The sequence below is a fragment of the Crinia signifera genome, chromosome 9 (assembly GCF_055691185.1).
Source record: "Crinia signifera chromosome 9, ASM5569118v1, whole genome shotgun sequence".
Classification (NCBI taxonomy): Eukaryota; Metazoa; Chordata; class Amphibia; order Anura; family Myobatrachidae; genus Crinia; species Crinia signifera.
Genome location: NC_139225.1, coordinates 85680287 through 85699553, shown reverse-complemented (window position 1 = coordinate 85699553; position 19267 = coordinate 85680287).

Here is a 19267-nt window from a genome sequence, read left to right as displayed (position 1 = left end):
ATTATTTTTGGCAAAATGACGCTTCAGCGTCAGATTTCGTATAAACTTATTTGAATCAATAAATAAATCAAAAGCGGTAGGTTTAGCATTGGGCGCATAGGACATTCCTTTTGCTAATAAATTTATCTCATTAGGTTTAAGCTGATAATGTGACAAATTAAAAATCCCTAGCTCTCTTAGTGATTTTGTCTTCTTATTTTGTAACCCCTTTCCTCCTCGGGTTCCTCGTCGTATCGCTCCTGTTTTCTTTTTATACCGGGGCTCTCTCTCATCCCTCGGCTTAATGTCGGTCTGTCTCTCCATTGGGGTCTGTCTAAAAAATTCTTTTTATTTTTAGGAGTAGATGGATTTAACACCTCAAATCTATTTTTTAAAGGTAAAGGCTCATTATTAGGATTATTTGTTCTATAAGAATTCCTGCGTCTCATAGGAACTATTTGCCAATCATTATTTCTTTGTCTGGGTTCATAATTATTTTTATTTGTTTTTTCAACACGGGGCCAGGATCTGACATTGCCGTTTTTATAATCCATTAAATCTCTCCTGAATTTTTTTACTTTGACCTCAATTACATTATCCTCCATTTTCTTAATTTTAATATCACTCTGTTTCATTAGATCTTTAAATTCCTGTAAGTCTTTCACGGGTTCTAATTTAGACTCCAGTGCTACAATTTCTTTGTCAAGATCATTGATTTCATGCTTCCTCTCTCTCACTATCAATTGTATTAATTGTAGCGAACACTCATCTACAATATTGTACCAGGCCTCCAGAAACTCCTTTCGTTCATTTCCGAAGGTAGGATTTTTAATGATCCTCAGACCACGTGGGATCCTTTTAACCTGGACATAATTTTCAAGCGTAGTAATTTCCCAGCTTAATTTCATTTCTTTAGTTAGGAGTTTTTCAAGCTGAATATTTAAGGCATCTATATCATTTGCCTGTTTGGGAATATTCTCAGCTGAATTACCCGAATCAAACACATCATTCAATTTTTTGTGGCATTCTTCGTACCTCCTAATTCTTCTTTCCATCATACCACACTACTAGAATAGTGCCAAATCACAACGCTTAATAAATATACAAAGTCACAGATTAATTATCATAGTATAAGACCTGCAGCAGCTGGAAGGAATGGTCACAAACACAGAAAAGGGAGTCCAAACCGCGCACAGCCAAAAGTAATTAAGAGTGCGTCCTTTTCTGTCTTAGTAGTATTTGCAGCTTTCTCCAGGGAACCAGACCACGGTTCAATATCCCACAAACATGTGAAAAGAAATGGAGATGGAGCGCACCATGAGCATAAAATTCAATACTTTACTTGAAAGTGTAATAAAGCTCACATACATGAAAGTAAACAGAGATCTGCTTGCTAGAATAAACCCCCGCACCACGCCAACAGCTTCAGACCGGGACCAGCCGTAAACCGTCTGTGGACATCAGGTGGGTCAGGAACAGAATTGCACAGCGTCGTCAATCAGGCCACGCCCAACCGGTTTCGTCATAGGTAGACTTCGTCAGGGGGTGTTTCTATTCAGTGTGCAGGTATGGTATATATATATCTGTTATTCAGCTGGAAACAATTGACCCTCTCACGATCAATCAGCATCCTAGCTCTGGTTACAGCGTTATATATCACTCAACATATATATGGCAATATAATAAAATTTACAAACATAGTAATAAAAAGAAGAATTGATACATAGTATGACAATTTACAATAATAAAAGAGTTTTATACATATATAGGTAAACAATTTATAATAACATTTAAAAACAATTTTTTTTACTGATAAAACACGTATCTGTGCAAAATTTAGCAATTTAGACCGATGTTGTTCATTTACTAAAGAGAGGAGCAGAGAGAACAGACGTTAATGACACAAGCAATATAAATAAAACAATCAGAAGATTTTCACTAAAGAAAGTTGCGAGGCTGACTTACACCCAGGCAACCCACCGGCGACACACTATCGACACAGCATCTGAGGTCCGCAGACCCAACACAGAAGCCGGTCAGTGAGCCGTCAGTGAGCGCCCTCTAGTGCAAGAAAGATACAACATCGCAACCCTCATTCATTCCCACTGGCGAGAAGGTACCCAGAGTGTGGATCCAATAAGTCTCCCGTCTGCTAAGTTTTTTTAGGAGATCTCTACCTCGCTCGTCCAGTGAGACTTGCTCTATACCTTTAAAGGAGAACTGATTCAGGTCTCCATTATTGCAGGCTAGAAAATGCCTAGAGACACTATGTGTACTAAGTTTATTGCGAATATTACGTGTGTGCTCTAATATTCTAATTTTGAGTAAGCGCTTAGTCTTTCCAATATACCTTTTGCCGCAACTGCAGCTCAACATATATATAACACAGGAGCTAATACACGACATTTTACTTTGGATATTCCAAGATTTTAAATGATCTTTGTCCCAGTATTTAAATTTATCCCGGTCCACATACTGGCACATTTTACATTTCGTGCAAGGAAAGAAACCCTTCGTTGTTTGTAACCAGCAGGATGTTTCTATTTTTCTTAAATGGCTTGGTGCCAGAGTAGTTTTTAAAGTAGCCGCCTTTTTAAAAACTATTTGCGGTCTATTAGGAATAACAGTTTTTAATATTGGGTCCAGCAATAATATACCCCAATGTTTATTTAATATTTCTTTAATTTTACTACTATCAACATTATATTTGGTTACAAAAGGTACAAACAATGATTCAGATTTCCCCTCTTTCACTCGATATGATAACAAAGATTGTCTATCCTTTGCATTTGCCCGATTTTTACATTTCTGCACCAATTCCTGCGGATATCTTTTGTCTTCAAAGCGATTACAGTAAATTTTTGCCTGCTCATTGAATTTTTCTAACGTTAGACAGTTTCTTTTCAATCTAATGAATTGCGAATACGGTATATTCGCAACCCATTTGTTGAGGTGACAGCTGGTGAAATTAATATAACTATTGCTATCAACACTTTTGATGTGAGTATAGGTGTTGATGCAATTATTGGATGCCCAATCAGTGGTGTCCAATACTAAATCAAGAAATTCGATTTTGTCATGGCTAAAGTTGGAAGTAAATCTCAGATTTAAATTGTTAATATTTAATTTCTGCATAAACTCATTGAAGATACCCTCATCGCCCTGCCACACAATAATAATATCGTCAATGAAGCGCTTAAAGCACTTAATGTGTTGTTTATATTCATCATTAATTTCAATATTATTTTCTTCCCATTTACCCAAATAAATGTTAGCCAGGCTGGGAGCATACGGAGTCCCCATCGCAACTCCGCAGAGTTGCAGAAAAATTCATCTTGGAATAAAAAATTATTGTTTTCTAGTACAAATGAAATACTATCCAAAATGAATTGACATAAATCACCGCTAATGTTGGCATCTTTTTCCAAATAATATCGCACTGCATCCAGACCTCCTTTGTGGGGAATCGAGGTGTATAAAGCCTCTACATCTATGGTAGACCAATTATAATCGGCTTCCCATTTAAATTCATTTGCCCACTGGAGAATCTGTGTAGAATCTTTAATATGTGATTGCAGACTAACCACATATTTCTGCAGATAAATATCAACAAATTCGGACAACTGGGCTGTAGCAGAACCTATCCCTGATATTATGGGACGACCAGGCGGCTGCTCTAGCCGCTTATGAATCTTAGGTAGATAATAAAAAATAGCCACCCTTGGGTTCTCATTCACAATATACCTTGATTCATTTATATTAATACATTGTTTTTCCAGTCCATTTTTCACCAGTTTCTTAATATTATCTGTCACCTTTTCGGTAGGATTAAGGTCTAATTTACGATATGTTGTATTATCGCCAAGTAATCGATTGGCTTCAGTTAAATAATCATTTCTATTTAATATAACTAACCCCCCCCCCCTTATCAGCACACTTAATAATGATATCATTATTTTTCTCTAATTTCTTAAGGGCACCTCTTTCATTCGGGGTTAGGTTATCATGACCTTTCCTGGAATTGGAACATAAAGTTTCAAAGTCCTTCTGAATAAGGCTCTGAAAAGTTTCTAAATTGCTGACACGCGATTCAATCGGATAAAAGTTTGAGTGGGGTTTTAAATCTGTACCTACAATGGCTTCTTTTTGATCATTTTTATTCTCCAAATTTGTATTATTTTTGGCAAAATGGTGCTTCAGCGTCAGATTTCGTATAAACTTATTTGAATCAATAAATAAATCAAAAGCGGTAGGTTTAGCATTGGGAGCATAGGACATTCCTTTTGCTAATAAATTTATCTCATTAGGTTTAAGCTGATAATGTGACAAATTAAAAATCCCTAGCTCTCTTAGTGATTTTGTCTTCTTATTTTGTAACCCCTTTCCTCCTCGGGTTCCTCGTCGTATCGCTCCTGTTTTCTTTTTATACCGGGGCTCTCTCTCATCCCTCGGCTTAATGTCGGTCTGTCTCTCCATTGGGGTCTGTCTAAAAAATTCTTTTTATTTTTAGGAGTAGATGGATTTAACACCTCAAATCTATTTTTTAAAGGTAAAGGCTCATTATTAGGATTATTTGTTCTATAAGAATTCCTGCGTCTCATAGGAACTGTTTGCCAATCATTATTTCTTTGTCTGGGTTCATAATTATTTTTATTTGTTTTTTCAACACGGGGCCAGGCTCTGACATTGCTGTTTTTATAATCCATTAAATCTCTCCTGAATTTTTTTACTTTGACCTCAATTACATTATCCTCCATTTTCTTAATTTTAATATCACTCTGTTTCATTAGATCTTTAAATTCCTGTAAGTCTTTCACGGGTTCTAATTTAGACTCCAGTGCTACAATTGTTGTATCTGTTGTATCTTTCTTGCACTAGAGGGCGCTCACTGACGGCTCACTGACCGTCTTCTGTGTTGGGTCTGCGGACCTCAGATGCTGTGTCGATAGTGTGTCGCCGGTGGGTTGCCTGGGTGTAAGTCAGCCTCGCAACTTTCTTTAGTGAAAATTTTCTGATTGTTTCATTTATATTGCTTGTGTCATTAACGTCTGTTCTCTCTGCTCCTCTCTTTAGTAAATGAACAACATCGGTCTAAATTGCTAAATTTTGCACAGATACGTGTTTTATCAGTAAAAAAAATTGTTTTTAAATGTTATTATAAATTGTTTACCTATATATGTATAAAACTCTTTTATTATTGTAAATTGTCTTACTATGTATCAATTCTTCTCTTTATTACTATGTTTGTAAATTTTATTATATTGCCATATATATGTTGAGTGATTTATAACGCTGTAACCAGAGCTAGGATGCTGATTGATCGTAAGAGGGTCAATTGTTTCCAGCTGAATAACTGATATATATATACCATACCTGCACACTGAATAGAAACACCCCCTGAAGAAGTCTACCTATGACGAAACCGGTTGGGCGTGGCCTGATTGACGACGCTGTGCAATTCTGTTCCTGACCCACCTGATGTCCACAGACGGTTTACGGCTGGTCCCGGTCTGAAGCTGTTGGCGTGGTGCGGGGGTTTATTCTGGCAAGCAGATCTCTGTTTACTTTCATGTATGTGAGCTTTATTACACTTTCAAGTAAAGTATTGAATTTTATGCTCATGGTGCGCTCCCTCTCCATTTCTTTTCACATGTTTGTGGGATATTGAACCGTGGTCTGGTTCCCTGGAGAAAGCTGCAAATACTACTAAGAAAGAAAAGGAGGCACTCTTAATTACTTTTGGCTGTGCGCGGTTTGGACTCCCTTTTATATATATATATATATATATATATATATATATATATATATATATATATTAATCAGTACAAACAGAGAGCGGCACTCAGCGGTCTTGGTGCAGAAAATCTTTATGGTGGGGTGTCCAATGTTTCGGAGCAACTAAGCTCCCTTTTCAAAGTGTACAAAAAACAACATGTGAACTCTTACCTTAAATACACAACCCGACACAGTGCGCATGGACCTCGTACATGGGGCGGGTGGAAGCGTCTGACATAACTTCCGGGTGCGCGTGCTGTACGTGTACGCGTCACCACTTCACTGTTGCTAGGAGACTCAAGACGCCGGGTGCAGGAGACGTCTAAGCGTCATGTTGCTTAGATACCACGGCGCTGTCAGGGTTCCATCCGCCCACCAGGACAGGGAAAATCTGTAAAGTGAACACAATGTAGTATAAATACGTGAATCATAGAAAATGCATATTTAAGAAACCCAGGGGCTATGACATGGTGAAAGTGATTAGACTAAACATATTAAAAAGCCGGGTGGCGGCAACTTTTGGATATCTGTATAACGAGTCCCTGGGTCACCCACCAGGAGTCTGTCCGGATCTTGCTGCATAAGTATGAACTAAATATAGTATGAAATACAATATATCGGGGCTGGGTCGGGCATAGTTGGTTGCTAAATTACCTAGCTAAACTATACTGGGTAAAGGCACAAGGGGGACCTGAGTGTACTGAAGTCCCATCCTCCCTCGTGAATAGGGGGATGTGGATGTGGCAGTCATGTGTATAGATGTTACTTTGGGGGCCAGTGGTATGGATTCAGCAAAAGACTCCAAAGGATAGTCTGTCGCTAAGCCCCTTGGGCTTGCAAGTGTCCAGTAAAAAAATCCATTTTGCTTCTCTCTGTAGCAATCTGCCTTCTCTGTTGCCTCCTCTGTTGGAAATAGGAATGTGGTCAATTGCCATATATTTGAGGTCTTGTAGCGTATGGTTCTGTTCGAGGAAGTGGCGTGCTACAGGTTGATCCGAGGTCTTGCTCTGTAAGGTATTTTTGATGGAAGACCGGTGTAATGCCATTCCCTCACGTAAGGTCCTCACCGTTTTGCCCACGTAGAGAAGGTGACAAGGGCATGTGATGTAATATACAATGAACGTGGATCTACAATGTAGCATGTGCCTTATTGTATAGGATTTATTGCCTTCGGTGTTTTGAAAGGTTTGTCCTACAATTAAATGTTCGCAGGTTGTGCATTTAACGTACCGATAACAGCCCGGTTGTCGGGACAGGAAACTCCTAGGCACGGCTGTTTTGCTGTAATTGGAAATATCAGAGTGGACCAGGTGGTCTTTAAGGTTCTTGCCTCTACGGTAGCACAACATTGGTCTAGTTTTCTTAAAGCAAGGAAGCTCACGATCAGTGGCCACAATGGGCCACAGTGCTCTAGTCGCTCGAGGAATCACTGGACTACTGGTGTTAAATTTAGAGACCCAGGGTATGATAGACGACTTTTCCTTCTTGCGGGATACCAGCAGTTCTTCTCTCGGGATGCTGAGAACCTCGATTTTGTGCTTCTCCAGATCCTTGTGGTTATAGCCCCTGGTTTCAAACTTGGATACCATCCGGTCCAGTGCAGTTGGAAGACTACTGGGGTTGCTTGTAATTCGGGCAGCCCGGATCATCTGCGATTGGGGCAGTCCTCTAATCAGTGATCTGGGATGGTGGCTGTTGGCTCTTAGCAGTGTGTTTTTATCCGTAGGTTTAGTATACATGGACGTCTGGATCTGCCCCTCTGATAGGGTGACTTGTACGTCCAGGTAGTTGAGCGAGGCTGCAGATTGTTGGTGGGTGATCCTGATGGGTGAGTCTCTGCTGTTGATATTTTCCAAGAGTATCATCAAGGCCTCCTACCCCCCTGTCCAGAGGAGGAAGAGGTCATCGATGTACCTGGTATATAATAAAATGTTGGCCGCTGTATCTGGGTCCTCGAAGAACACGCCCTCTTTTCATAAAACATGAAGATGTTAGCGAAGGAGGGCGATACATTGCTGCCCATTGAGCATCCATTGAGTTTCTAGTAAAAGGCGCTTTCAAATAGGAAGTAGTTCCTTTTCAATGTCAAAGACAGAAGTTGAATGAATCTTCTCTTCTCAAAAAGTCCCACATCACTTGTACACCAGAGTCCTGGGGGATGCAGGTATATAGGCTACAGATGTCTATGACACAGATTATGGTGCCTTCTGGTATAGTGTCCAGGCCTTTGAGTTTAAGAAGGAATCTGGTCGTGTCCTTAATGAAACCCTGTTGTTTCATAATGAGTAGCTGGAGGATCGAGTCCAGGAACTGGGAGACTGGTTGGTAAATGCTCTCTTGGGCCGAGATGATGGGCCTCCCTAGATCCGGACAGACTCCTGGTGGGTGACCCGGGGACTAGTTATACAGATATCCAAAAGTTACCGCCACCTGGCTTTTTAATATGTTTAGTCTAATCACTTTCACCATGTCATAGCCCCTGGGCTTCTTAAATATGCATTTTCTATGATTCACGTATTTATACTACATTGTGTTCACTTTACAGATTTTCCCCGTCCACGGGGGCGGATGGAACTCTGACAGCGCCATGGTATCTAAGCAACATGACGCTTAGACGTCTCCTGCACCCGGCGTCTTGAGTCTCCAAGCAACAGTGAAGTGGTGACGCATACACGTACCCGGAAGTTACGTCAGACGCTTACTCCCACCCCGTGTACAAGGTCCTTGAGCACCGTGTTGGGTTGGGTATTTAAGGTAAGAGTTCACATGTTGTTTTTTGTACACCTTGAAAAGGAACTTATTTGCTCCGAAACGTTGGACACCCCACCATAAAGATTTTCTGCACCAAGACCGCTGAGTGCCGCTCTCTGTTTGTACTGATTGCTATCCCCCCCCCCGGGAAGGCACTGAGGGCAGCTGTTCACTCAAGGAGAGTGTCGGGCTGATATTGACTATATATATATATATATATATATATGTATATATATATATATATATATATACGTATAGCAGGGCCGGGCACAACCTCCGGGTGCGGTTGCTCAGTCGGGTGCCCTCGTCAGGGTAGATACACACTTCTGTAGGGATGGACGCGACACTCCAGGCTTTTGTGAACAGCAAATTTCTTTATTCGAGTTCACTCGAATAAAGAAATTTGCTGTTCACAAAAGCCGGGAGTGCCGCGTCCATCCCTACAGAAGTATATATATATATATATATATATACAGAAAGAAAACAACAGTGCGCAAATGGTTAATCTCTCATATAAAAGTCTCTGACGATGAGAGCTCTCACAACTGTTCCCACTCCGGGTCACTTCCAGTTCTTATAGGGGAAACAGATGATAGTCAATGAATGGGAATACACTCAGTTCCTTTAAAACCGGCTGCTCCGTTCTTAACCCAAACGGGTATCCTGAAGCCCACAGGCCAACAAGAATCTACAACAGAAAGAACGGGCGCTCCATAGTGCAATTATCATAGGTATAAAATAATTTTATTTTTAAGAACAATTCACCACAGTGGCTAAGGTGACTTACCACATGTGGCGGTATATAAACACCGCAGAAGATAAAACATAAATGACGGTGCTCAACACCGTGTTACCACTGCCGGAGCGGTCACTTTCACCTGGGCACCACAGTCTCCACAGTCTGAACGTCGCAAGGCCATGCCCCTACGCATTTCGTCACACGGACTTCCTCAGATAATGTAAACAAAACATATACATATTATAAGCAGAATGAACTAACATATCCAGTCCATGCAGAATAAAGAACAAACATTTATCAAGAGAAATAACATAATAATAAGGATAGAGAGCTTACAATTAACTAAGGCTATTCCAGTTGATTTTCTCATTAAGGTCATTGGGATGAATGGTCCCCAGCCGGAAAATCCACTCAGGTTCCTTAATGAGCAATTTCTGGGCCCTATTACCCCCCACATAAGGATTCTGCCACATGATCCAACATGAAATATTTAAGAGATGAAATGGGACGACCTACGTTTTTTAAATGGTGTGCCACTGGTTGGTCCACATCCCTACTTTTAAGGGATAGGTTAATGGCCAACCGGTGTGCCACCATTCTCTCTCTAAAGGTATGGGTGGTCTGCCCAATATAGTAAAGACCACATGGACATACAATTGCATAAATCATGTATGACATTTTGCAAGAACCTGGCTAATATGAAACATTTTGGAGGAATGGACGTGTTTAAAATGGTACACACCACTAGGTATTTACATGTCTCACAAGAAATTCAGCTGTAACAGCCAGGGGCTTTGGTAAAAGAATTGGGAGGTTTGGGGGATGTCTCTTTCAGTAATATCAGCCCTCACCAGGTGATCCCTAAGGTTAGGGCCCCTTCTGAATGCTGCCAGCGGTTTGATCTTGTACAGACCCGGTAAATCAGGGTCCGTTTTTAATAAAGGCCAAATGGCATTCCTGGCAATCCTTATGACCGGGCTCGCTGTAGTGAATGAACTTAACCAGGGTAAAACCCGTGAATGATCTTTTATCCTAGGTGTAAGCAATTCAATTCTAGACATCTCCAAAACCTTGTTTTTTTTTTCTTCAAGAAGGGTAGTATAGTTATAACCCCTAGATACAAATTTAAAAACCAAAATGTCCAGATGAGATTCAATCTCAGACGGATTTTTGATAATTCTAGCCACCCGCATCATTTGAGATTGTGGTAAACCACATTTCAAAGCTAGTGGGTGATGGCTGGATGACATTAAAAAGGTGTTTCTGTCAACATCTTTAAAGTAAACATCAGTACTGATCCTATCGGCTCTAATTGACACTGCTACGTCCAGAAAGTGTGTCTCTAAAGTGCTCCAAGTTGCCGCATGTTTAATGGTGGAGACACCGTGTTCATATCCACCAGCAGATTTGCTAAGAATTCCGGTCCACCCGTCCATAAAATGAAAAAATATCATCGATATAACGGGTGAACATAAACAAGTGAACCTTTACCTGTGGGTTATTGAGAAATCTCAACTCTTCTTCAAAAAAACATGAAGATATTAGCAAAAGAGGGGGCCACAGGAGACCCCATGGCACACCATCTTTGCTGTAAATAATAAAACCCATCAAATCAAAAGTAGTTATGCTGCAATGTGAGTGTCAACAGCTGGATAAACAGCTAGTGATTGAATTATTCAGGGTCAAGAAATTGTATAATGTACTTGCGGGCTGCCTCCACACCCCCATCATGAGGGATGAAGATGTAGAGACTGCACAGGTCCAAACATACCATAATTGTACCATCCGGTACAACATCAATATGGTTCAACAACTGGAGAAAGCTTGTGGTGTCCTTCAGGAATGATGGCTTGAGCCGCAATAAAGGCTGTAGAAGATGATCCAACAGTTGAGCAACTGTTTGGTAAAGGGAGTCACAAGCCGAAATAATCTGTCTTCCTGGAGGTGACACAGGATCTTTATGTACTTTTGGTAATGAGTATAGTACCGGGACAACGGGATATTCTTTGTACACTGCTTTAAACAGCTTAGTCGAAATCATCCCATCTTGGATGGCTGTGATTAGGATCCTATGCAGCTCTTGTTGGTACTGAATGGTTGGATTACCAGGCAACCTTTTATAGATATCTGTATCTGCAAATTGAATATGTAATTCCTGATGGTATTTGACAATGTCCTGAATCACAATGGCTCTGCCCTTGTCGGCGGGCCAAATTACGATGTCCTCATATTTACTAAGAGCACTGAGGGCCTTTGATTCCATCTTTGACAAGTTATTTTTGATCTTGGCCGGTGCTGCTGAGAACTTTTTATTGGATTCATCCAAAATATACCAAATGAACGAATCGAAGGGTTGATGGAGAAAGGGTCAAATTTTGATTGAGATGTCTTAGTTAGGAATTGGTGCAGTGGATCATTGGATGTCACTGGAGGGATGGACTGAAAATGCTCTTTAAGACGAAGTTTACGTAAAAGTTGATGGTGATTTTGTTTTCATGCAAAGGGGTCATGTAAATTAGTGGGTACATAAGAAAGGCCTTTATTAAGAACGTGTAGCTCCAGATCTGTGAGCCTACGCTCTGACAAATTAATTACAGCGGTTTCTTGGCCCTTATTCATATCTGATCGCAGTACAAATTTGTTCTCAAAATGGGCAAAACCATGTGCACTGCAGGTGGGGCAGATGTAGCATGCATAGAGAGTTAGATTGGGGGGAGTTATTTTGTTTCTGTGGAGGGTAGATACTAGCTGCATTATTTTTAGACTTCAATTTAGATTTCAGTTTCAACCCACCCCACCCAAATTCTCTCTGCACATGTTACATCTGCCCCACCTGCAGTGCACATAGTTTTGCCCATTTTGAGAACAAATTTGTACTGTGATCAGATCTGAATAAGGGCCAATGTTCCGACTTTGTTGAGATCTAATAGGGGGAGGGGGTGAATGCTGTGTGTCAATGTGTACATGCTGTGTGTCCATGTATATGTTGCATGTACTGCATGTGTTTACATACTGTACTATGTGTTGGTATGTATATGTGGCTTGCATGTCTGTGTGCACATGCTGTGTGAATATCTTTTCTACAGTACAGTTGGCTTCCCTCTCAACTTTGTTCCTTAGGTCATAGCTCACCATGGCCAGCCATGGCTATCCTATTGTTCTCAGCATCAATACAATACATAAAACAATACAGTAGGGGATTAGCATAGTAATCGTATTACTAACCTAATCCAATTAACAGGCTAAATGTGGAGGGCTCCATCTGTATGTGTGTGTCTGTGTATATCTATGCTATGAGTTTATCTATGTGTGCATGTTGTGTGTCTCTATGCTTTGTTTATCTATGTGTACACGCTGTATGTACCTATGCTGTAGCGTGAATCTATGCTATCGGTTTCTGTATGTATGTTATGTGTGTGTGCATGCAGTATGTACATGTATGCATACCTCCCAACTTTTAAAATCAGTGGGGTTTGGACTCCTACCTGCGCATTACCTGGGTGTGGACAAAAGGGGGTGCAGCGTCCCCATTTTTTGTTGCTGTGGGGGCCATGGCCAGTGCTCGATGAGCTGCTGACTATGCGCTCTGTCTCTGTAAATAGACGCAGTGTCTATTCACCGCTGCTCTGCCAGACCAGCAAATTATGAGGACTCCCAACAGCCACCACCCCCACCCCCACTGCAGGACGCTCAATGTACATACAGAACACGCCCCCCCCCCCATGGAATTCCTGCGTTTGCCACTGAGTGAGACAGCAAGTCATATCCTTTTTGTCAGCAAACAGATATGAAGGGGTGGCATTTCAGATGTAATACTTTAGAGAAAATTATTGTCTTTGTAAATAAAAATATTTCAAGGTAATAATAGTGTCTTAAAACATTTTGAGTATGTTACTTTATACTTTAAAATAATTAATTTAGTGATGTTATTCATCAAAAATATACACAATAAGACCTGGAGGGCACAGGAAAGTTGTACATCTCTTTTTACTGCATGATATTTTATATATGTATGACCTATTAAGATAATATTACCTTGTTTCAAAATGCATAGACTACTAAGGCCATGCCTCTGAAACATGAAAGCTTTAAAAATGTGTTTAAGTGACAGAAACATAAATTGTATAGTACAGGATTTGCAGGTTTTGATGTTCGGTTGAAAGCTGTGGTTACAGTGTATCTCTGTAATATGCTTGTCCTTTCTTTTGAAGAAGTTGTAACTGTCAAAATGTACTGATCTTCCTGAAAAACTATACTTTTAAGCTGCATTATTACATATTATCTAAATGTTAATCACCTGCTCTACCCCTCTCCAGATCTTTGTGCCTCTATATTCAGCTAGTTGTACTGGGCTATCACAGTCCTTGCTGTTGGATGCTTATTCAATGGTATGTGGGTAGGATAAATAAGAAACTGTAGTCTTGGGGACTTCAGCTTGTGTTTTTTTCACTCTCCTTCATAATTTAAAAATTACAAAATTTAAAAGGTTGTATAATTCTGTATTACAGTAATGGAGGTGCGCTGGAGAAAAGATTGAATGGAGAAAACACTAGGCTTACCAGGATGGAAAGTGCAATAAAAATAGTGATCAAGTGGAAATTTAGCACTGAAGCCCCATACACACTAACCAAAAGTTTGAATTATATTGCTCATTTTGGCCATTCTGAGAGACATAGTTTGTAATGTCTCTTATTGTGTATTCTCAATATAGTTAATAATGCACACATGGGTCGTTAATGATGTCATCCATCATCTATACATGCAGCTCAATTCGACTATATCATTAATGACTGCATAGAAGGAGTGGGGACTATGATGTAACTGAAGGATATTGTTAATATCATTCAGTGTATAAGCTCTATAGAAAATTTGCCCAGGAGTTCAGCGGGAATTGTAAATGATATCGTTCATGAATTAATCATCTAATGTGTACCCAGCATAAAACTGGGTATGCATTAGATGATATGCTCTGTGAACAATCTCATCAACGGTTGACCTTGAACAACCTAGAGTGCCAGAACAAACGATATCTTTTGTGAAAAATGAAATATTGTATAAAAGATATTTTCAAAGACACATGTCCTTCTCTGAGGAAGCTGCCGAGTTACCGAGGTGGAAAAAACGTGTCATACCCGTTGGTAACAGGACTCTCTTCATACGGACACACACTGTCATCCTAAGTGCAGAGGCCACTCTCCAGAAAGAGGAAGATTGGAAGTGCTAACCATCCAGAAGTGCTTCTCATAAGGAGACAGGTGGATATCTGTAAAGAACTGCATGTGTGCAGATAATCTACAAAGTGGTAACTATTTACTAACACTACAGTTCCTACTAAGGCCAGTAATGTGCAGGACAAACTTTTTATTAACTTTGAACCTCGCTTTGACTGAATCCAAACGAAAGTAAAGCCACGTCAACAAAGTAATATCTAAAGCAAAACTGGACTCTCTTCTATGAGAAATACTAACCAACTATTTCTAACATACCAACCCTAATAGGAGACTGACCATCCAAATGAGAATCCACTAGTGCATTGTTTACTATCAGATGTGATTTTTATTAATGCCGGCTTAAATAAAGTTGTTGAACTTATATATATTATATATATATATATATATTATTATATATTTTATTGGACTGTTTATATATATATATATATATATATATATGTATATATATATATATATATATATATATATATATATATATATATACTCTGTTTATAGCGTGTGCCGCCACTATTCGTTTGTGTATATTGGCCCCTGCTTGGGTTTCCTGGACGTGCACTGCAGTTTATTCACCAGACGGATGTGCTGCTCCATTCCGAAATATATATATATATATATATATATATATATATATATATATATATATATATATATATATATATTGTGTTTTTGTATTCATTATCTTTATTTTTTGTATTTCTTTTATATATAATTTATATATAATTTAGCTAGATTATTTATTTGTGCAGATATTGTACATTTTGTTTAAGTGTACATGCTTGTTTATTGTTAAAATTAAAGGGATATTCACATCCATATTCTAGTGCAGTCTCTTTTTGATTTCTATTAACTTTTTAAGCACTGCTCCTGCAGTTTTCATATTATTCATATATTTGCATAACTGTGTGTGTTCATCACAATTGCAATCAGTCATCATGATCAACTTCACAGTCATCATTATTAACTTTATAATACACGTTACACTTAACCTGGGTCTGAGCACACGCAATTTAGACCATTATAGGAGGCTGGTTTTCAGTGGACAGCTTTGTTTTACAATGAGAAAATTGTTCATTTGGGCAATTTTGACAACAGATATAAACATTTGTGCAATAGATTGGTACATTTTGTATGTATTTGAATACACATACTGTATGGGCCAGAGAACAGACATTGGCCCTTTACTATCTTAGCATCTACAGCCTTATTGCTACAGTGCCAGTGTAATTCTAAATTAGGAATTACAGTTATACCCATGGTTAGCTTATATGCGATGCATATGCACTAAAGAAAATTGATCAAGTGTGTCTGTAACTGGGAGCATACAGTGCTTGCAGCAGCTAAATGAGGATGCGTCTATATGCACCTTAGCTCAACTATATGCATCTTAGCATGGCTAGTCTTATACACAACGAATCTGCATACGTATTGTGTATATGATGAAAAGGGACACATCTGTAAGTCAGTTCTCACCATTGAATGTAAATGCCAAAATGAATAACATTAAAATATACTTTATCTATTAAAATGCACCTTTGAATTAACTTATATGTGTTCATTTTGCATATAATGAACAAAAATGTTAATAATATTTTGAGTACACATGTATACGGACACTGATTATTATCACGGAGCACAATAATGTGACCAGCACTTATTACAAACCAGGAAGTAACTTCACACACACAGGCAAGGACATACAGCAAACTCCACCTACAACAGTCACTGCAGCATTGTGGTCACAAACAGGGGCGTAGCTAAAGGTTCATGGGCCCTGGTGCGAAAGGTCAGCTTGGGGCCCCCCTACATACAACAAAATTAAAATCTTGGTCTGTTTATATTTTAATGTAGACACATAATATGCCCCCACAGTGCCAAATACACATATGCCCCCACAGTGCCAGATATGCTCCCACAGTGCCAGAGACACATATGCCCCCACAGTGCCAGATATGCTCCCACAGTGCCAGAGACACATATGCCCCCACAGTGCCAGATATGCCCCCACAGTGACAGATACACATATGCCCCCACAGTGCCAGATATTCCCCCACAGTGTAAAATACACATATGCCCCCACAGTGCCAGAAATGCCCCCACAGTGCCAAATAAACATATGCCCCCACAGTGCCAGAAATGCCCCCACAGTGCCAAATAAACATATGCCCCCACAGTGCCAGATATGCCCCCACAGTGACAGATACACATATGCCCCCACAGTGCCAGATATTCCCCCACAGTGCCAAATACACATATGCCCCCACAGTGCCAGAAATGCCCCCACAGTGCCAAATAAACATATGCCCCCACAGTGCCAGAAATGCCCCCACAGTGCCAAATAAACATATGCCCCCACAGTGCCAGAAATGCCCCCACAGTGCCTTTCCCACCAGCAACTCACGATTGTTGCTGCAATGCTGCCTCTCCATCTGCTGCTGCTGCTGGGTGAGGGGGGGGATCCAGTGGGGTCCGGTGGGGTCAGACAGCCTCCTGCTCTCCCTGGCCGCTTAGCCAGTCACTGGCTGCTGCCAGGCAGCCTCCTGCGCTGGCCACGGCTTCCAGAACACGGCCGCGGCTACAGGAAAATGGCCGCCGGCATGTCCTCAGTGCAGGAGGCCGGCGGCCATTTTCCTGTAGCCACGGCCGTGTTCTGGAAGCCGCGGCCAGCGCAGGAGGGCAGCTTATGACTGGCTAAGCGGCCCGGGGGGACCTGCTGCCATCGGCCCCCCTGGCTCAGGGGCCCGGTCGCAGGTGCGACCGCTGCGACCCCTGTAGCTACGCCACTGGGACTCACAAACCATGCTTAGGAGGATCTGCTGACAGAGGACTGAGTAACGTAAGATCACATAGCGGAGGAGTGTAGACATCAGGAGGCTCTCACAGGGCTGACATTGATTCACCTATACACCAGACACAAGCCTTAATTGTAGGATTGATGCCAGAGATGATTCAAGACCTATCACCGGCAGCATCTTCGACATAAATTGCTACAGGTCCAGGACAAGATACTGTTACACAGTTAACAGTGTCCTCAACAATAAGAAGTACCCAAAGGATAATACAGGATTAACAGCAAGATAATATAGAGGTATTGATTGAAAACCTTCAGAGCCATTTACAAGCTTTTTTCACCTTGGATCAAGCTTATGCATTCACACCTATAAAGATGTGGGATGCCAATCATTAGGGTACTGACTACCATAATTTACTTATTGTTTTAATAATTTAGACTTTATGAACTCATTTTACATAACTGTTTATATTTACAGCCTAGATTTGATATTCACCATTAGTCTGACTCAATAACCAGGCAGTATGTGAGGCTTCTGAGTCAGTTTAACTGTGTATGTCTGTATTGAACCAAAACTTACACCAGGAGACTTTGTGCAAATTCAGACTTGTTTGCACAGGTCCAAATTCGGCCCCATCCCCAATGGTAGAGGTCTGTGTATTTGCAAATACCCGTAGCGCGCCCCTTCGGCAAACTCTATTGTTCCAGAGATATCACTGTTGTTGTCTATGAAGCCAACTGCAAATTATGGGAATATACTGTATATATTTAAAAACAAGAAATGATGATATAAAAACACACCCTAAAAATGGTGAAGGCCCGGGTAACCTCAGCCCCAGTTTACATAAAAAGTAACTGGGAAATAGATGATAGTATCCTACACCATCCTACCAATAGGTTTCACAGTCCAATGTTGACAGTCCAATGTTGACCTATTGACAGTCCAATAGGTTTTGACAGTTCAATGTCCAATCAAGGTTATTGGTGACTTTACTGATTGTCGACTGGTTATCTATTGGGATTCTTATGGTGACTCCTTCCCACAACTTTGTTCATAGTCACTATTTTTGGCAAAATTTGAGTCTCATGGACATTGATGGAGACATGGAAAGATTGTGCTAGTATTTATCCCATCTACAGCGGCATATTTTGCTCTTTCAGTAATAAGAGGCATATTGTAACACAAATGCATTCCTGTATATCATGGAGCCTGGCTGTATAGATGTTGACATAAAGTCCGAAGCTCTGTAGAATGAAGGCCTAATTCCCTATGGTTTTGGTACATCTCCAATACTTACAATTGGCAATGCGCAGCTTCAGTAGTGTGCCTGCACAAATATGTGACAATGGCCACAGTGCCACCTAAGCCACAACATGATTGACAGCAGCTGTGCATTTAGCATGAAGTTTCTATTAAGTTTGAACATCATAAAAATGAATAAGGCCTAACAAGCCTATGTATTTAAGTAAAAATTTAATTGTATTTTGCATGTTTTAACACAAATGTTCAACTACACATTGTTTTAAGTAAATTTTATTGTTTAGCTCTTTTCCACAAGCATTGATGTTCTATTAATTTGCTCCATTAAATTGCAGACAAAATACTGCTGACAAAAATGATAAATCAAATAAATTAGATATATGTCAAAAATGTATAAATAATGAACTAAATACTGGTCTACTCATAAATATATTAGGAAACGTCTGCAGAGTCAAAAATAATATTTCCCTTATGGTTTACATTTTTAAAGCATATGAGTAAGTTTTCATTTATGAGGCTGCATTATATGTTTCTAAATATATATAATTAAAATGGAGAGTATTGCTTCTAATATTATATGGTATGTCTTTTTTATTACCATAAATATATGTATTAGGTCGTTTTTTTTTTTTTAAATATGCGCCAGACCAGAATATAACCCAGTATAGAAATATTGTTAGTAGCATACTGTATATTGAAATTTGATGGTTTTTATTTAATCAAAAAACAATCCATGCACATTG